This window comes from Glossina fuscipes, unplaced genomic scaffold (genome assembly GCF_014805625.2).
Source record: "Glossina fuscipes isolate IAEA_lab_2018 unplaced genomic scaffold, Yale_Gfus_2 1, whole genome shotgun sequence".
Classification (NCBI taxonomy): domain Eukaryota; kingdom Metazoa; phylum Arthropoda; class Insecta; order Diptera; family Glossinidae; genus Glossina; species Glossina fuscipes.
The window spans coordinates 43,405,579-43,423,854 of NW_023998415.1; the positions used below are offsets into that span (position 1 = coordinate 43,405,579).

The 18,276-nt window shown below is 32.0% G+C and overlaps 1 protein-coding gene across 8 annotated transcripts in view; it reads right to left on the reverse strand.

Moving 5' to 3' along the window:
- Positions 1–18,276, reverse strand: part of LOC119631675 — a 174,575-nt gene that overhangs the window by 117,565 nt on the left and 38,734 nt on the right. For 2 of the 8 annotated variants that reach the window (XM_038024086.1, XM_038024084.1), the window contains exon 2: positions 11,573–11,614. The exons of the other annotated variants lie outside the window; for them this stretch is intronic. The gene's annotated coding sequence lies outside the window, so the exon portion shown is untranslated. The remainder of the gene's footprint in view (positions 1–11,572; positions 11,615–18,276) is intronic. 8 annotated transcript variants of the gene reach the window in all.

Sequence of the window (18,276 nt, forward strand, 5' to 3'; positions counted from 1 at the left end):
ATGCTAAGCTTCAAATTTCTATCGTTCAGTCAAACACCAACAGCTACTTGGACTTGGCCGATTCGAATTTAAATATCAGATAAATCTACTTTTCGGCGACTTTATAATATACAGAGTAGTGTGTATATTATTCGTTTTGTACCCACTCCTGTAAGATAGGGGCTATACTCATTTAGTTTGTTTTTTTCTACAATGTACGTAATACCCAAAAGGAAGTTTCAGAGACCCTATACATATTCTTGATCAGCGTGAAATTCTGAGTTAATTTAGTCATCTCTGTCGTCTTTGTGGTTTGTGTTGTTGTCATCTGCCTGGTCGTAAAAATTGAGATATCAACTTCAAATTTGTTAGAAACATAGGAAGTTTCTGCACGCCGGTTGGCTTTGAAAATGGTCGAAATTGGTCTGAGGAGAAACGCGCAATGGAACGTAAACTTAACGCTACTCAATTTTCTTAAACGAAAATTTTTGGATTTTTGCTCGTCACTCGTCAATTATTAAAGTTAGAAGACTGAACTTTGCCATAGTTACTTTACACAACAGTCTATGGAACCAATCGGTCACACCTACGGCTAATTAAATTTTACTTTTTTTTCACTTTTTTGAGGTTTTACGCCTATTTATGCCTATAGAGCAAACAAGATAAAATGTTTAAAACTATTCTGTGCAGTCCTCAACTGAAGAAACATTATCTGCCTAAAAATGAGTTAATGCGTCGCTTTATTTTTTCTTAATAATCTCAGCGATATGGGTATAGTGGCGGGTATGCGAGATTTGGCCTTCGCCGTATATAACTTTCTTACTACTCTTCTTATTCCAAATCGATTTTGTCGCCTTCAACGCAATTTGCAAACTTAAATAATATTCTTTGTTAACAGTTTGGACCGGGGGAAGGAATTCATAATGCCTAATAGCGTGATTATTGGAGAAAATTTTTAATGTGATTTTGTTTTTTGAGTGACTTTGGTGCGGTTTTTCCCGCCTTCGGTCACCTTTTGCACGATTTCATTTCTATTCGCGAACAAAATTTAATACAACTTCTTCGCTCAACAAGATCACCCATTGTAAAAATCGGAAACATTACTCTTTCCGTTGACCAAAAGCAAATTGCAGCTAAAGCGCTAAGCACGTTAATGATGTGCATTTTGACACAATCTTCTGTCAAAAAAACATATATTTTTATATTCGATATAACCGCGCAATTTAACTTACTTTATATATATATATATATATATATATATATATATATCTTAATTGCGTCATTATCCCTGAATAGCGGATGCAGAGAACTTACTCAATTTGTGGATTAATTTTCTAAAATTTCAAACTCAATTCAACTGAGATAGCTTAAATTACTGACGCCAAGTTCCAAATGTGATTACATTTTAAATTTCATGATCGTGAGACTCGCAACAACGAATTTTTTATTTAATTAATTCACTAAGCGAGATATCTTTAGACGAACAACTTAACCATTAGCATTTACTTTGCAATACTCGTGAGCGTTATAATTATGGAATGAATTGTTTTGCTTAAAAAAACCCTGACAGAATTCGAAATTAAATCCGGAAAAAGAGATCGTCAAGAATTATCAAGAAATCTCACACCAATAATAGGGACTGTACAAAATATTGCTGTTTATGAATACATACGATATAGAAATTACTCGGAATGCATGATATGTAATGGCGTCCCCCAGGGTTCATAGGACTCATTCGTATGAGTCTATGCCAAAACTATGTTTACGGAATATTTTTATTATAGAATAATATGTTTTGAACTTGTGCATCGCTTGTGTATCGAAATCGTGTTCTATGAAACTGTAAACTAATAAAAGTCAAAGCAATGTGTACCGTGTTATTTTGAAAGTAAGTGTTAAAGTACCAAATTTTTATAATAATTGCTTTCGAATAACTATATACATATATATATATATATATATAGATAAATGAGAGAGTAAAAAATACGAAATTCAAGATTATATTTTATTAAAAAAATTAATAATGACAAGATGATGAAAATGAATATTCATCAAAAATAACATTTAATCTATTTTTCAAAGAAAAGTCAAAAACAATAAAAAAAAATAAAGAGAAAAATTCAGTCGAGTACATAATCGATTTTTCGACATAGTTTTTCACAAGTGCCGTGTCACACTAGAGAAGTTAATGAGAGATTCTGAAAAAAAAAAAACACAAATCGTCCCAAAATTTAGACTGATCGATTTCATCATTTAATATATACATATATAGTTTTCTTGATTTATCCATGTTCGTGTGTTTATCTGTTCTTTGTTTGAATATTTTAAATACCGTTATATAATCAACTTTTAGTTAATAACATACATATCGTAATGTAGGTGAAGATCGTATGAAAACAAGATTTCTTATGAAAATTTCTATATGCATTCATGCATATGTGCATATCTATGAGGTTAGGTTATGATCGTTGGCTTTGTATTAGGCTTTGTTTTCTGCGTTGATCTGGTTTTTAATCGAAAATACTGATGACCCGCATATACTAGCTTTGTTAGCGAGGTCGTTGGGTATGCGTTATTGTCTTCTCTTATATTCTACTTAACAAAAAAAAAAATAAATAAATAAAAAATGCACACAAAAGAAAACCTTTTTCATTACTTTTGCTGATTTTGAGGTCAATGCAATTTTTTTTTTTTTTTTTTTTTTTTTTTTTTTTTTTGCTTCTTTTCATTCATTAACTTGAAATTTATATTAATACCTAAAAAATATAAATATCAGCTAAATATTTCCGTTATTTAATTTACTGACATTGAGAAAACAAGTATTATATTTACTGCGAAATATTATTTATTTATGAAAGAGAAAAAAAAATTTAATTTTATTTCTTTGTAATATGCTATGATAAACGCTTCAGTTGCGTATTCTAGTGCAGTTTTCTTGAACTCAAACGCAATTCGACGAATGACAACTGCTTGGTGAATCTAATTGATTGCTTCGCACGCTTTATCAATAACTAGTTACGCGTGTAATGCTTCCTATCTGGTACACTTGTTTTCTTTATTATTCTTAATAACGTACTCTCTTGAAAAACGTACTCTAAAGAAACCATTTCTAGAACTTTAGACGGCTAATCTAGTCGTCTTAATTAAGTTAAATATTTTATTGATATCGCTTTCTCCATAATGTGTACAAGATCAGAGTTCTCTCCGAGAGGCGAAAAGGTTTTCATTTTCACAATTATAAGAGTTTGTCCGCAATTGCAAACACGAGGAGTAGGTAAATTGTTGCGCTGCAGTAGCACGCCCCAGACAGATTCGTGCAAGTATATTGATCTCGATTTTTCATGGCTGAACTTCTCGATTATGTCGTTCATAATTGAAGATAACGCTGCTCCGAATTTTTGTTCTTAGGTTTGTTCATTCATTTCTCAGGATACCAATTGGAGTTGGTATTGAAAAAGGTAAGATACTTTCATTGTTTCGAGTGAAAAAGATTTTGTAGCTAGTTTTTGACAGATTTTCTCAAAAAAAGAAAGAAAAAAAAAAAAAAAAAAAAAAAAAAAAATTTGGTTTTTGTGGGATGAAAAAAAAAAAAAAAAAATAATTAACTTTTTTGATTGAAAAAAATTTAACGTGAACATAAAGTTATCAAAAAAAAAAAAAAAAAAAATAATTAAAAGTTTTTGTCTAAAATCGAACTATCGAAAAATCCAATTTATTTCACTTTGATATTATCAAACTCAGAATTGAGATAAGTTATTATTTTCATTTTTTTTGTCCCCCCCCCACTTTAAGTTTATTCCAATCTACTGATTGATTTCTCGTAAACAAATTTTAGTAAAATGATCAGTAAAAAATTCGTGTTCATAAGAGAGTGTACTCATCCTTTAAGTTTTGTTTCTCGATAAGCCTTTGAGCTAAAAAGTTTTAGTACAATTTCAGACTTGTCAATTCCTCGTTTCATTAACACTTCTTTCGCTCGCAGCACGTAATTCAAGTAATGCGCCAGATATGTCTCATAATAGTTTTATTTCTTAAGTCCTTTGGCTTTTTCAGAGTTTGTAGCCGTTATCTCTCTCTCTCTTTTCCCAGTACAATTGCGGATATCCATTGAGAATCCAAAACTTTCTTTATTATAATAACTCGAACTTTTTGTAGGCTTCGTTAGGCATACGGAGTCGTCTTCTTGGTACTGCATGTACTGAAATGTGTCTGTTCTTCTAATTTATCTCAAAATAGTCAGACAAAAAACTGCCACAGATTTATTTATTTATTAATTTTTTTTAATATGCTCTGTCACTCAGATTACTTACTCTTACATACGTGTAATAAAGACGGTGAGGATAAGGGAGAAGGAAGTGTGAAGAGAATGACGGAGTAAAGTTGCTATAGTTGTGACCCCACGCCAAACGTAATTAAACTATAGTCGGCCGACTCGAAATACAGAAGTCAATTGTCGTTTCTATCTTTCCCTTCCCTGTTTTTTTTTTTTTTCTATCTTTCAAAGTGGTGCAAAAACTTTGATCTGGCTGTGATGAATTTTGGAGATCCCTCTCATATAACCGTTCCTACGAAAATTGGTACTTTACGTTGTAAAATGGTCGTATTTCCAATATTTTATAATGAAAATTAGCTCATAACGGTATATTGACTGAAAAATCGACCTGACCAAATTTAAACTGCATAGGTCTATTTTTTAGGTATAAAGATTATCGTGAAAGGTCAACCCTTCTATGCCAACATAGCCTAATTTGTTTAGTTCTTTTTTGACGAAAATTTGCTTTCGAGAGTAATTAAATAAAAAAATGAATTGAACCAAATATAAAGCGTACAAGTCCATTTATTGTACCCCAGTCCATATAACATTATTCATAAATAGTAGGCTTGTAACAAAAAGGTTTCATTTTTAATATGCGTAATATATAAATGCAGGGCTATTTTTTTGGTCCCCAGCATAGGTACTATCACGCAACGCCAACTCTTTTATGGAGAGAAAGAAAACCTAACCATGCAACGAGTGTCATTCACAAAACAGGCGAATAACTTCACTAGGCGAAGTGGTGTAGGGTATGTAATAGCCAGCATTGGCCATCTATAATGTTCTTGTTGCTTATAACCTGTTGTGGCAGAGTGTATTAAGTTTATACGAAGCAAGGACTTGCGCACACCCACCTATTATTATGACAATCGATTCAGAATCACTTACTGAATTTATTTAAACTTGTCTCTCCATATTGTTTTTTGTCATTCATCCTATAGTCGGTAAATTCTAAAGATATTTGCGTTGGATGAACGCTTTTGAATGCGATTTAAATCGGAAATACGTTGTTGATCGCTGCCCATAGAGCGCCTCATTTTGAAAAGTCCTTACATGAATATCTGTAAGATGATGCAGCTATTTAATGGTGGATGGTAAGCCGCTATAAATCAATATCTGACTAATTTTAATTAAATTGTAATTAAGCAAACGCACATATATAAATCTCTTGTCGCATAAACTACTTTTAGGAATAAATATAAGCAAACAAAGTATAGTCGTAGCCTTTAGGCCTCTATGCTGGATTTCGCGAAAATCCAGTGTTATATCATTAACACCATGATAGCTATTACTAAGGCAGACAAATATACAGACATATATGAAAGCATCAATTCTAATGGCGACTAGATGGCTGAAAAATAACTGCAAAGAAAAACTCTTAACGAAAATTGTCCATCGATTTTGCGTTGACCGTGCGCCTGGGAAGTGCATAAGTACCTTTAGCCTCTTGTTATCCGCCTAATATACATAGCTGTAAGCCATCATTTTGTGGATCGAAAATACAAAAAAACAAGAACACTACGCTATACATTCGAATTTCCCATTTTTTTTTTTTTTTTTTTTTCGTTACCACATCTTCCTCTACCTTTCTCTTTCACGCTCCTCTCTGTAATGGTTTAATTCAAAGGCTATAATAATTTTCCTTTGCAATGACTGACTGAGGCGGGAAATAAACGAAAAACACAGAAAGCTTGAAAAATTGTTGCAATTTTATGATCCACCATAGAAATGATAGACCGCGGGATGTGAACATGTATGCTACTGTACTGCTGTGCAGATGGACGAACTGTTGCTATAACCGCAAAGCAAAACAATTAATGACCCTCATCATCATCGCTGGTATGCAACTATGCATACACATGCTTATATCGATGCATCCATATACGTGCACAAGTCTAGATAGCCATGACTCATTTTCAGTTATAACATGCACGAAAAGAAAAAAAAGAAAAGCCTATTGGTGGCCTATTTCCCGGCGTTTTATTTTTTTTCTTTTTTTTTTCAAATAGACATATACATATATATATATATATACATACATATATATATATACACATACCTATATATATATATATATATATACATATATATATGTGTGCATATATTTAGCATAACCACATGCACAAATATGTCCATAGACATATAACATATATCTATACGTTTGTGTGTACAAAGTTTGTAAAGTTTTTAACACATTCTTACTACAAAGCTAAACATAAAAATTCATCCATAAAATCACAATGTGTACATATTAACTATATAATAGTGTATGTGTGTTTATGTGTGTATGTGTGTATATATGCATATGAATATGTGTACATTTATTATCAATATGAATCATAGGCATAATCGCCACATTACACACATACATATATATATATATATAGAGGCGATCATAAGCGAACGCTTTCAGTCTGGCCACGGTTGTTGCCTTCTGTCTCCTCTAAGTCCATATATTAAACCTCTTTGTGGTAATTATTTTATGGTTACCCACAAATACGTTCACAAGGCAATACTTTACTATCTGAAAAGGTACATATGCACATATATATATATATATATATATATATATATATATATATACGCGTGCATTTTATTTAAAATTCTAATTTATATTTATTGCCGTCATTAAAGTCTATTTTTTACTTTATTTTATTTTATTTTTATTATTTATTATTATCTTTCTGGTTCCTTTCAAACTGTGCTTGAACCTCTTAAATCTGTTCTACTTTAATACGCCACTAATTTAAGTGAAAATCTATTGTGCAGTTTGTGCCAGAACATTTATTGATGTATTCCAATCTTAGTTACACCAAATGGAGAATCGTGTAAATGCGTAAGGCTTTCAAGCGGAAAAGCTAAATAAATAAAATCTATATATATATATATATATATATTTTTTTTTTTTTTGGGATGCAATCCCAATCTTGAAAATTCAGATCATTCGTGAATATTGTATATGAGAAATTAGTTGAAAATTTTCAAACGCTTTGACCCTCCGTATCTCCTTCACACGTGCGCGCTCAAAGCGAAATCCATTGAGCAAAACACTTGTTAAGAACAAAAATGTAGTTCCTTCATATTCCAAGTAGAAGTCTACGCATTTGTTGCTGAATGCTTAAGAAGGCACAGCAGGCGGGAGTGAACCAACATTTACTCGGACAGCCAAGCCGTCTTAAATTTCCTAATGGGGCAAATGATAACATCCAGGCTTGTGTTGGAGCGCCTTTAAACGCTGAATGAGCTAGGCAGGCACAACGAAGTGCAACTAATACGCATGCCTGGCCAAAGGACTGATTTTTGAGCTAAAAAAAGGAGCCCGAGCGGCTATGATAGGTTCCGAACATTTCTGTACTGCAGCAAAAAACTACATTAATAGGCTGCTATCGCAATGGGCACAGAATAAATCAGGTTGCCGTTGGAACAAGGGCAAGCAAAAAGATTTATAAAATCTTCCGGTATGATATATAAACTAGTGGAACTAAGAAGAAGTGACCTACGCTTAGTCACCGGCTTCGTAATTCCCTCAGGTACCATCTGAACAACATTTGTATAATCGATACCGATTCATGCAGATTCTACCAAGGTACGAGTGATATGTCCCATTACATTCTATGTGAATGTGAGGCCATCCTCATGATCAGACATCATGTGTGACACGGCATGATGCTCAGATCCAAAGAAGATGCCAAAACTGGAGGTTTATGGCTATGGGTTTGTATAGTCGATTTTCTAGGCCACGGTACGGTTTGCGCCCCGAAATTAATAACAATACTATTGTGATGCTAATATAAATATATAAATAAATAAATAAAAAAAAAAAACAAGCAAAAACTGGAAAATCATTGCTTAACAAACCCCATTCAAATTTATTGTAATAACTTTTGAGGAAATTCTCACTTTTAGCCAAACTCTCCGACATACTTTTTCTTCATATTCATTATTTAACTATCTGCATCCGAAACAGTTCAAATGGTATTATATGCTAGAATCACTTTCAATACAATAAATAATTGATTGCAACGTTGCTACCGCTTGCGGTAACGAAAAACAGACATAATTAAAACTAACAATACCGACGCAATTGACAAAAGATTTTTATGCTTAAGAAAGTTGATAGCTTGCAAAAGACTTAAAACTAAGGAAATGCGTTGGGTAATTATTGGCTTATTATTATTGTTGTTTTCGGTTTGCTTCTGTTAAGTGTAGGAATTGTTATGAAGGAAACAAAAAACTCCAATGCTTAGAGGTGGAAGATGTTATTTAACTAAAACAACATTTAAACATTTAAGTATTAATCCAGATTGCGACTGCAGAGACGCATCAAGTTGATGTTATCCCTTAAGTGCGATTTGATTTCTTTGCAGGAATTATCGTAATTCATAAATTAATTATTCTATATGCGAATGTTATATGTGAGTGTGCAGCATAGAGTTATTCGTAAAAGGCTTATCATTTTTTTCTTCTTCTTTGTTTTTAATATGAATTTTCTTATTATTTTTTTTTTTTTTTACGCATCAACGCGAGACTAAAGTAGAAACGTTTTAACCACGCACGAGGAAATTATGGAGATCCCATTAAGTTAGTCTTTGTATTCGTGATTAACATTAAATTCTGAAAGCACATCCATTTATCTGTCTATTTGCCTGTATAATGTCCGAAACATACTCTTGATCGTCAAAGTTGAGATATCGAGATATCCAAAGTTGACGGAAAGTTTTCGTTCGCGGGTTTGTATTGAAAAATGGGCCAAATCAATTTAAGGGTAGGCCTACGGATACATCTGCTTTCCAAGTTGTTTTGCTCGTTACACATAAACTTCAGTTATATCGCAACATACGGACACCTGTACTTGTATATGGGGTTATCGCGATACACACGGTTTCTTAAAACGGTCCTTAGCATAACTCGCGTGACTTTCATTCTTTTCATTCGTACTTTTAACAAGTAACATGTCAACGTGAAACATGTAAGTTATTCTCGATAAATTAATTTAAATGTTATTTCATAAAGGCCGCAACGCCCCTTAAATTAACGTTACCTCGCGACAAGATTTGAATATTTTTTAAATATAATTTTGCTTAAAATATTTAAATATATGCTTGAAAGCTTTCTTAAATATTATTATTATTCTACCATGATCTGTCCTTGATCTTATAAAAATTTATTTATTATATTATTATAGTAGTTTCTCGTACCTAAAATAATCAGTAATCAGCGGAGAATGAATGTACCTATAAGTATACATAAATATGAATCGTTCATTATCGAAATGAAATTCCGATAAGCTCGTAAATATCGTAAGAGATGAAATGGTTCGAAGATTCATTCGGCGTTCGCTGTGAAAAGTTCATTAAAAGCTTGCCTTACTTATTCACAGAACACCGAGATTTTCATGAACAACTACAACTGCGTAAAGGTGCACTAAACATTCGATTTTTACTCTTTTGCAATAAATTAATTTATTGTTTATATGATCAAGACAGACTTTAATTGATAAAGTCTTTCTCAGTGGACTTTTGTATATTCTTCAACTATCCAAAGAGTGCTTGTTTTTTTTTTTTTTTTTTTTTTTTTTTTTTTTTTTTTTTTTTTTTTTTAAATTATAAAATCAAACGCTCAACGACTGGTTGTCTGGATCAACTGTCAATTTATATTCGACTAGGTCCGAATCTCGCTCTATTCGCAATGATTAAAATCTTTAACGGCCAATGCTTTTACTTATTGTTATATAAAAAGTGAATGGAATAAAATTTATTTTCCAACTAAGAATATTTTTAAAATCTTGTACAGTTAGCTTTTTGCATTCTACACTTCAAATGCTTTTATTTGATAGCCACATTGCTGGTATTGTTGAGAAATAATCAATCCACCACCAGATCGTGATCCACGTCCGTCATTTTCTCCTTTGTCATTTTCATTGAAAAACTTGTTGAAGTTATGATCGAAAGATTGAAGCAAAGCTCTAGCATTGGTCCCTTTTGAAGTTACCTTTGCGCCAATGTCACTAGCCTGGTGTCGTCTACTTTAGAGCCATATATATGATAAACGATTTTAGGCATTCACACAAGTGCCTTATATGTAAATACATAGTAGCGTTTAATTGTAATGGAAATTGAAATCTGACGGATATCATTTTAAAAGCGGCTGACATACTAGTTATTCTCATCAAAAGTAGAAAGAAAGATATATTTACATATAATAAAATATATATGAGAAATTATCAGTTTCTTTTGCTCTATCTGTGCCTATGTCTGTGTCTGTCTCTTTTTTTTTTAATAACTCGAAAATGTTAATACCGTGCAAAATGTAAAGATTCGAAAAGTTTTTCTTAATCTTTGCGAATAAATGGTAAAAAAAAAAAAAAAACACTTTAATGCTTTTAATTCGTTGTCAGAGTCAATACATTTGTCATTAGATATAAATGACTAGTTATGTAAAATTCTATATACATAGTAAACACATCTACATATATAATCAACCGTTAATATCGTTTTTCCTCTTTACTAAAACTTATCGCGACAGCGATTTAAGAAAGTTTCCTCGCTTTTGTAGGTATTCCTTGGTAAATGGGAAATGGCAAATTGTAAACGGCATATGGCTAACAGCGTATGATAAGAGACAAGAAAAAAAACAAAAAAAAAAAAAACAAAAAGAAAAAGAAAAACATCTAAAAGGCAGTATTAACACTTTCTTGCAAAAATTTTTGGTTTTTATATATGTACGCCTATGCACGAACAAAGCAGTTGGAATCTGTTTATAGGAGAATCGAATATTTTTCTCGATAGAATATTTTTCTTCTTTTTTTTTTTTTTGCTTTCTTTACAGTCACTTAATATGTGCGTGCATGTTTGGGTGAGTGTGTTTTTGTTAGTTCGTTCACGTTTCTTTCCGCATGATTTCTTGTCTCTTGTATGATACGGATAACTGAACTGAACTGAACTGAACTGAACTGAACTGAACTGAACTGAACTTGTCTTTTCATGGTCCTGGATGAACCGGTATTAGTATAATGCTTGATATTCTACGTTGTACTTGATTAAGTAAAACTTTTTCCCACCATATCTATCGCATAAATATGCCTCTCTATAAATATATTCATGTGTCTCTGTGTGTTATAAATATAAGTTTATTTATTTATAACCATATAACGCTGTAGGCTGTTGCCATTAATATTATGACAATTTCTTTCTTTCTTTCTTTCTTTCTTTCTTTCTTTCTTTTTTTTTCGAATTCTAATTGAAGTTAATGTATGATTATTGCATATGATTAAGTTACCTTGTTGCTGTCATAGGAGTTGCTGTTCATTTACTTACGTACCTGTAATAAAAGAAATGAAAGAAAATGAGGAAATTTTTAATATTTTATGTAAACCCTTGCGGTACAAGATTTTTAAGATTAAGTTTTAGAAGGCCGTACTCAACGCCCAGAAAAACTTTGCGAAAGATCCATCTCTTATTATACCGATCAATTCGGCATGACTTTCTGAATCGATATAAGCTTATCTTTCCTTTTGTCCGTCTGTCTGTCTATCCGTCTTATTTTCTTTTGTTTAACCAATCGGCCGCAATTTTTGAAATATTTTGAAGAAATTTTGTGCGCTACACCGGTGCGTACTGGACCAAGGACGAACGCTACTGTACTTGAAGAAGCCCTCACTTTGAAAAGTTGTTATGTGAATATTTTTAAGGCGGATTAAGGAGTTCAATGCTGGGCCGTCCCCACTATATAGTTTGGACTTTTTTTCTTTCACATAACTTAGCTTGGTGAAAGCATTTAATCTTTGACCTATTGATGATAGAAGCCGATTTAAATTCAAATTCATGGTAAGAAGTTGACACTTCTATTGCGATTCGACGAAAAAAAAAAAAGGAAGAAGATTAATATCAAATTGTCAGTCCGATGAGAATTCGTCAAAATATCTTTCGGGTACAAATTTCCTTAGACTACTTCAATTTAACCAGATTGCCATAGAACAGCAAAATGTGGACGTCTTCTGGGAAGTTTTTTCCTTTCGTAATCTCTAATGCTTTAGACAGACTATCAATGAATTAATTTGTTTTTAAACTAAACTCGATGTACAGTATTATCAAAAGCAGTGTCAACAAGTAAGAACTTTTGGAAATATGCATTCAAAGCGGTTAGCTTCAATTATAAAACTGTGTAGAACTTTTGATCGTCTTACTCACTTTCAGTCTTATTTCAACATTTGATAGATACTTGATTTGAAAAATTGGAAATAAAAAGTTATATTTCTTGATAAACGTGAGGGGCACGTAAACATAATCGTTTCAAAATTCTATCCACCTCAACATCGTTATTAAATTGAATGCAGTAGGTAAAGGAAATTAAAGAAATTTATTCTTAAGTTGAAACCATAAACACAGACAGTGCTTTCTATCTCCTTATATAAATTGATCAGTTTTACTTAAATCTTTAACGTAATTCAAAACAATAACAACCTACGGTGTAAGTACATATTGGTAACGAAAAAATTTATAAAGCATAAGTTATATGCTGTATCTACTACTATATCCATCCTGATGGTCCATGATTCCGTCCAAGATTTACTTTTCCAAAATGATGACTTCAGAATGGTGTAAATCCTGGACCAATATATAAGTACAAGAGATGAACAGGTAAATGCGGTTGAAATATATCATAAACGATATCATATATATCAAATATTGTATAAAATGAAGCGATGGATGTTAAAGAATGTGGCTCATGTCAGGCATGATCTCCTTCTCGTTTTTAACTTTAGGTATTTTTATACTTTTGGCTAAAGTAAAAGGCACATAATGAACTGTAGGTAAAAATGTACTTTCCGGAGATACGAGAAAATGATTATTTTCGGGTGTAGGTCTCCGTAATTTTTCATTTCACTTTTCATCATTCATAATCAGCCTAGTAAAAGAGCAGCCTATGAGGAAATATTCTTATGTCAAAGACTTTAATAAAAAGTTAATTTTTAAGTTTTAAAAAACTTCCACATGCCCTGCATACTAACAATGTTAAAGTAAAAACTTGTGTCTTGAAAATAATACATTTTTATAAAAATATAAAAATAATTTTAAAAATTATAAAAAAAATTAATAGGAAAATAATTATATAAATTCTCATTTGCTCCGATGTAGTGAATAAAGTAGTAACTAAATGCTTGTCTCTTATTTTTCCACTTTCGATGTCTTTTTAAATAGCTCATAATTATATATATATATATATATATATATATATATGTATGTATATATGTAAGAACGTTTATGTAGACAAGAAAATAATGATGCTCTTAATTGCTGTTAATGGGCAGATGATAAATTTCTATAAAACGGTAACATAGCGTTCATCTAAAAATGAAATAGATTTATGTGTGAATGAAAAAGTAAGGGATAGAAAAAAGGTGAAAGAAAGAAGACAGAAAAAAGAAAGGAACGTAGAGAACAAAATATATATATGTATATATATATATATATATATATATACATTTCTACTTGCATATGTATGTACGTATGCATGTGTGTGTGTGTGTGTGTGTGTGTCTGTGTATGCATGTTTGTGGGTATGGATTGTTAGCGCGTACAGTTACACAATTTGTCACAACTGCAACTAAAAACATTAATTATGGTTAAGTGAAGATGAACAAGACACAACATTATCATTATCTTCTTTCCTATAAATTCGATATATACAAACACTTGTACAAACATCAGCCACATTAAGGAATGTGGGTGTGTGTGTGTGTGTGTGTATGATTTTAGTAGATTGTTTAATTTATCCAAACTGTAAACATACATCGTTGGTTGTATACATTTTATTTTTTCTATTATTATTTATTTTTTTTTTTTGTTTGTTTTGGTTTTCTAATGAAAAAATTTTATTTTTACAAAGTTAACTGACATCCACAACGCATTGATAAAGAAATGTAAATATATACATTCATCCATACGCGTAGATATGCTCAACTATTCATACGAGTAGTTTAAACCGGACTTTTTTTTTTTTTTTTTTTTTTTTTTTATTGATTTCAATGTCAATAGCATTTGTTGGCGGTACATTTATTCAAGCAACAATCCCCCGATTAATGCAAGGCAGAAAGAAAGAGAGAAATTGCGCAAACAAAAAGTATTTATATGAGTGATGAGCAATTGAAGCATTTTTACCATATCATCATTTTTAATAAAATGTTGTTTGAAACAAAAATTGATCATAAACATATATAAACAAATGGATGAGTGAAAAAAAAAAGAAAACTATAAACTAAATAGAAACAACTAAGAAAAGTATATAGTCGACTATGGCCGAATCGTTTATACTCAACACCTTCATCTTAAAAGGAAAAACATTTTTCAATGCTCTATAAAATTGGATACATGGGCCTAATTTTTCTCATCTTTATACGATCATCTATTGAAAATGGATAAAAAATTTCATTGTTTCATCGGCTGGCTCAAGAAGGAGAGTTGCTCTAAGGCCATGTTCTATTGTAACAGTAGCCTTTGTTGACTACAGATATTTGCAAGGATGGCCAGTCGAGCAGGCGAATATGTTTTGATCAACTTAAAAATTTAATGCTGACCAAAAACATATCATTGAGTTTATAGGGTTTTTGAAACTTTCTTAAGGAGGTTGCAAATGTTTTGCCAGTCCATATATAAGCATCTTTCGGTGGGAGATCTTGCCGGACGGAAAAGAAAGGAGAATCCAAAGCAAATTAAGTTATAGATTAGTCCAGGCGAGACATTCACATCGATATGGAATCGGAATATTCATGGCTATAAAGTTTTGCTATGCATGTAGTGGGATCAGCAAGGCATAGTGTATTACGAGCTGCTAAAATCAAATACACCATTACTGCAAATATCTATATATATATATTGTTGCCAAAAGTCCAACAATACCGGTTAACAGACGCAAAGTCATCGTCTTGCATGACAACACGCGGCCACACTTTAGCAGAGTTGGCAAGGATACACTGTTGCAGCGCCAAATGGGAAATTCGGGCGCATCCAGCGGACTCGCCAAACGTAACGCCTTCCGGTTACTACTTATGCACATCGATCCAGCTTGCCTTCGTCGCCATGCGATCTCGAAATTCTGAAGCAGTGCAAAAGCGGGTCGGTATTTGGGTCGCAGCCAAACCAATATCGTTCTTTCGACACGGTATGACGATGTTACCATAAAGATGGAAAAAAGTTGTAGAAAGTTATGGACAATATTTTGATCAAATTTGTCTCAAATAATTTCTTTCCTAGGTGAAAAATTGATCACAATACATGCAAGCACGTATTAATAAATTTCATCAGTTAGTTACGAAGTGTAGAGTGAACAAGGCGTAGTGGACCGGGTATTTGGTATCGGTTTCAGAAAGAGAAGAACGTATCCATTATGTGACACGTTGGGAAGTGATTTTGTATATATTCGGACTTGGCTGGTTTGCCAGATATTGTTTCGAAGATTTCAGTCTCAAAGGCGATCATCGATCTGCTTGATAATGACATTTCGTGATCTCTGTTGGAGAGTGCCTCCAACCACCCCCCCATTCCTCCACCCCGTCTCAAAATCAAATGCTTTATTTAAAATACGGTAGAATTTTTCCGCTAGCCGAATATATTATATGATATATATAATATAATATATATATATATAATATAATATATATAGATATATATATATATATATATATATTTATACATATATATTTATACATATATATTTATACATATATAGTAAATAAAACAAGCGTAACGTATTCATTTGCACCCAAGTCTGTGCTGTTTAAAATAGTTTCACAACAGCAACAACAACAAATTTAAAAATTTTAATACCATAATTGCATACTCGGTCTTATGATGTTTATGGGCATTTTTCTTTTCATTTCAGCCTCAATTTCTCTTAAAGTAAACAAGACATACCCAGAGAGATTTCTTCCTTTTAAGCATCAGGTAAGTAACAACAAAAGGTACCATAAAAATATTAAAAAAAAATAATAATAAAAATAATAATTAAATAAATAAACGAATAAAAAAATAAACTTGATTGAAAAATCTTATCAAGCAAATGGCTTGCACTTGATTATCGCAGACCAAAGCCACCAACATACTCTCTCTCTATCCTATCCTATAAAATGCTCCTATCTTTGTCTTTGCCGTTTCCCGTGAAATGCGTGCAAATGACAAGATAAAACGATTTGAATGACGGACTCAGACTGAAATTTTCTTTTCCTTTCCTTTCATTATTTTTATTTTTTTCTGTATTTTTATTATGTTTATTTGCATTAAATATAATAAGGATACTTAAACAGGTTAGCCGACTGCTTTTGCGTGCTTGCGGAAATTTACTAATTTTGGTTGTCCATTATAAAGAAACATAAATCGATAGACACCAATCATAGATGTTGTAGGTCTACCTTAAAGTGAACAAAAAAAAAAAAAAAAAAAAAAAAATGACATTTCCCGTTATTCTAATTTTGGACATTAAAATTTTGTTTAGGCTTTTTGCTAGCTTAGCTAGCTTCCTTAGCATTGTTGTCTTCAATTTTGGGCTTAAATGTTACTTTTGCGCAAAAAAATGCGCCTTAAAAAAAATTATATTATTATGTGATATATAAATTTTTAAATAAAATTTGTTTGAGAAAAGAGTTTATCGAAAATATTGTAATCGATTTTAAGTATGTCTACGCTACAGTCATTCCGTCATATAAACTACTTAACTGATAGCTGATAGAGTTGACAAAATGCCGTTTAATTGAAATGTGTTTAATTGAACGAAACGACTCCGTACTTACTGCACACGAGTCGAGATTATGCGAAATTATATCAACATTTGTATCGTGAAAATACATTCCTCTAAGGGGCCTAATACATATTCTCTAAGGGGACGACATTACACCAAAAAAATCCATTTCAAAGAAATTTCGCTTGCGAGAGAGGAATCACTTTTAATATTTCTTTTCGAATTTATTCGAAACATGATTTTTGAAAATTATTTAACATATGGCAATATCCGAGCAATTGTCTTCTATTGAGAAGCTGCGACGATTGATGTGTATTTGAATGCAAGCGTCCAATATTCGACCAGAGAAAACGAAATTTGTTGATAAAAAAAATAAAAAAAAAATGCAAAATTAACTTATCAAAAATCCCTTACTCCTACTCCCTCACTCAAAATAAGGCACTGGGAGAGTTTTGAAAAATTCTATTTCAAGAAAAGTGCTATTCGTCTGACAAGGTGACAATCAGAGAGACAAAAGTAAAGTAAGCCAGATGGGGCGGAGACTGCCGCAGCCTAGTGGATCGGTGCCCCATCGGTAAGAGTGACCAGGCACTCACTATAACTACGACGGAAGTAAACTCTACCGCACTTGCGATTTGAATTCGTAAACATTGACTTATTAATAGCGATTCTTACCTATCCGGCTACTGGATATGGATATTAAGTTAATATCCGACATCTAGATCAGGTGCGATAATATTTTCAACTCGCTCCCCTATAATTCTATATATATCGTGAAAAAAGTGTGTAATAGTTGAAATTTTATGATCAAAATTGTTCTATAAACTATTTGGGTCTGTTTTTCGTTTATCAATCGATATAAGAGGTCTTATGAAAAAAGTAAGCGAGCACTCTGTGACGAAAATAAGTAAAAAAATAAATCGATTTTCAACAAAAAATTAAAAAAAAAAAAAATTAATTTTTTAAATTCGGACCTCGTCAGTTCACGTTATGCGCCTCCTTCTATTTAAATGCCCACGCGAGAGGTACATTTTTATCTGGATGCGAGGTAAACTTTTTAATAGCGCGGCCTTGCAAATTCATTTTTACGATTAATGTTCCGATCCAGAAAACTACCACTTCACCTTCCAATACTCTGTCTCATTATCTTTTTCATTGAACACTTCATGATGGGTCTTAACTCTTTTACTGTATCTCTTAATGACAGAACGCTACGTTTTGCACTAGACATGTTTCGAAATGACAAAAGA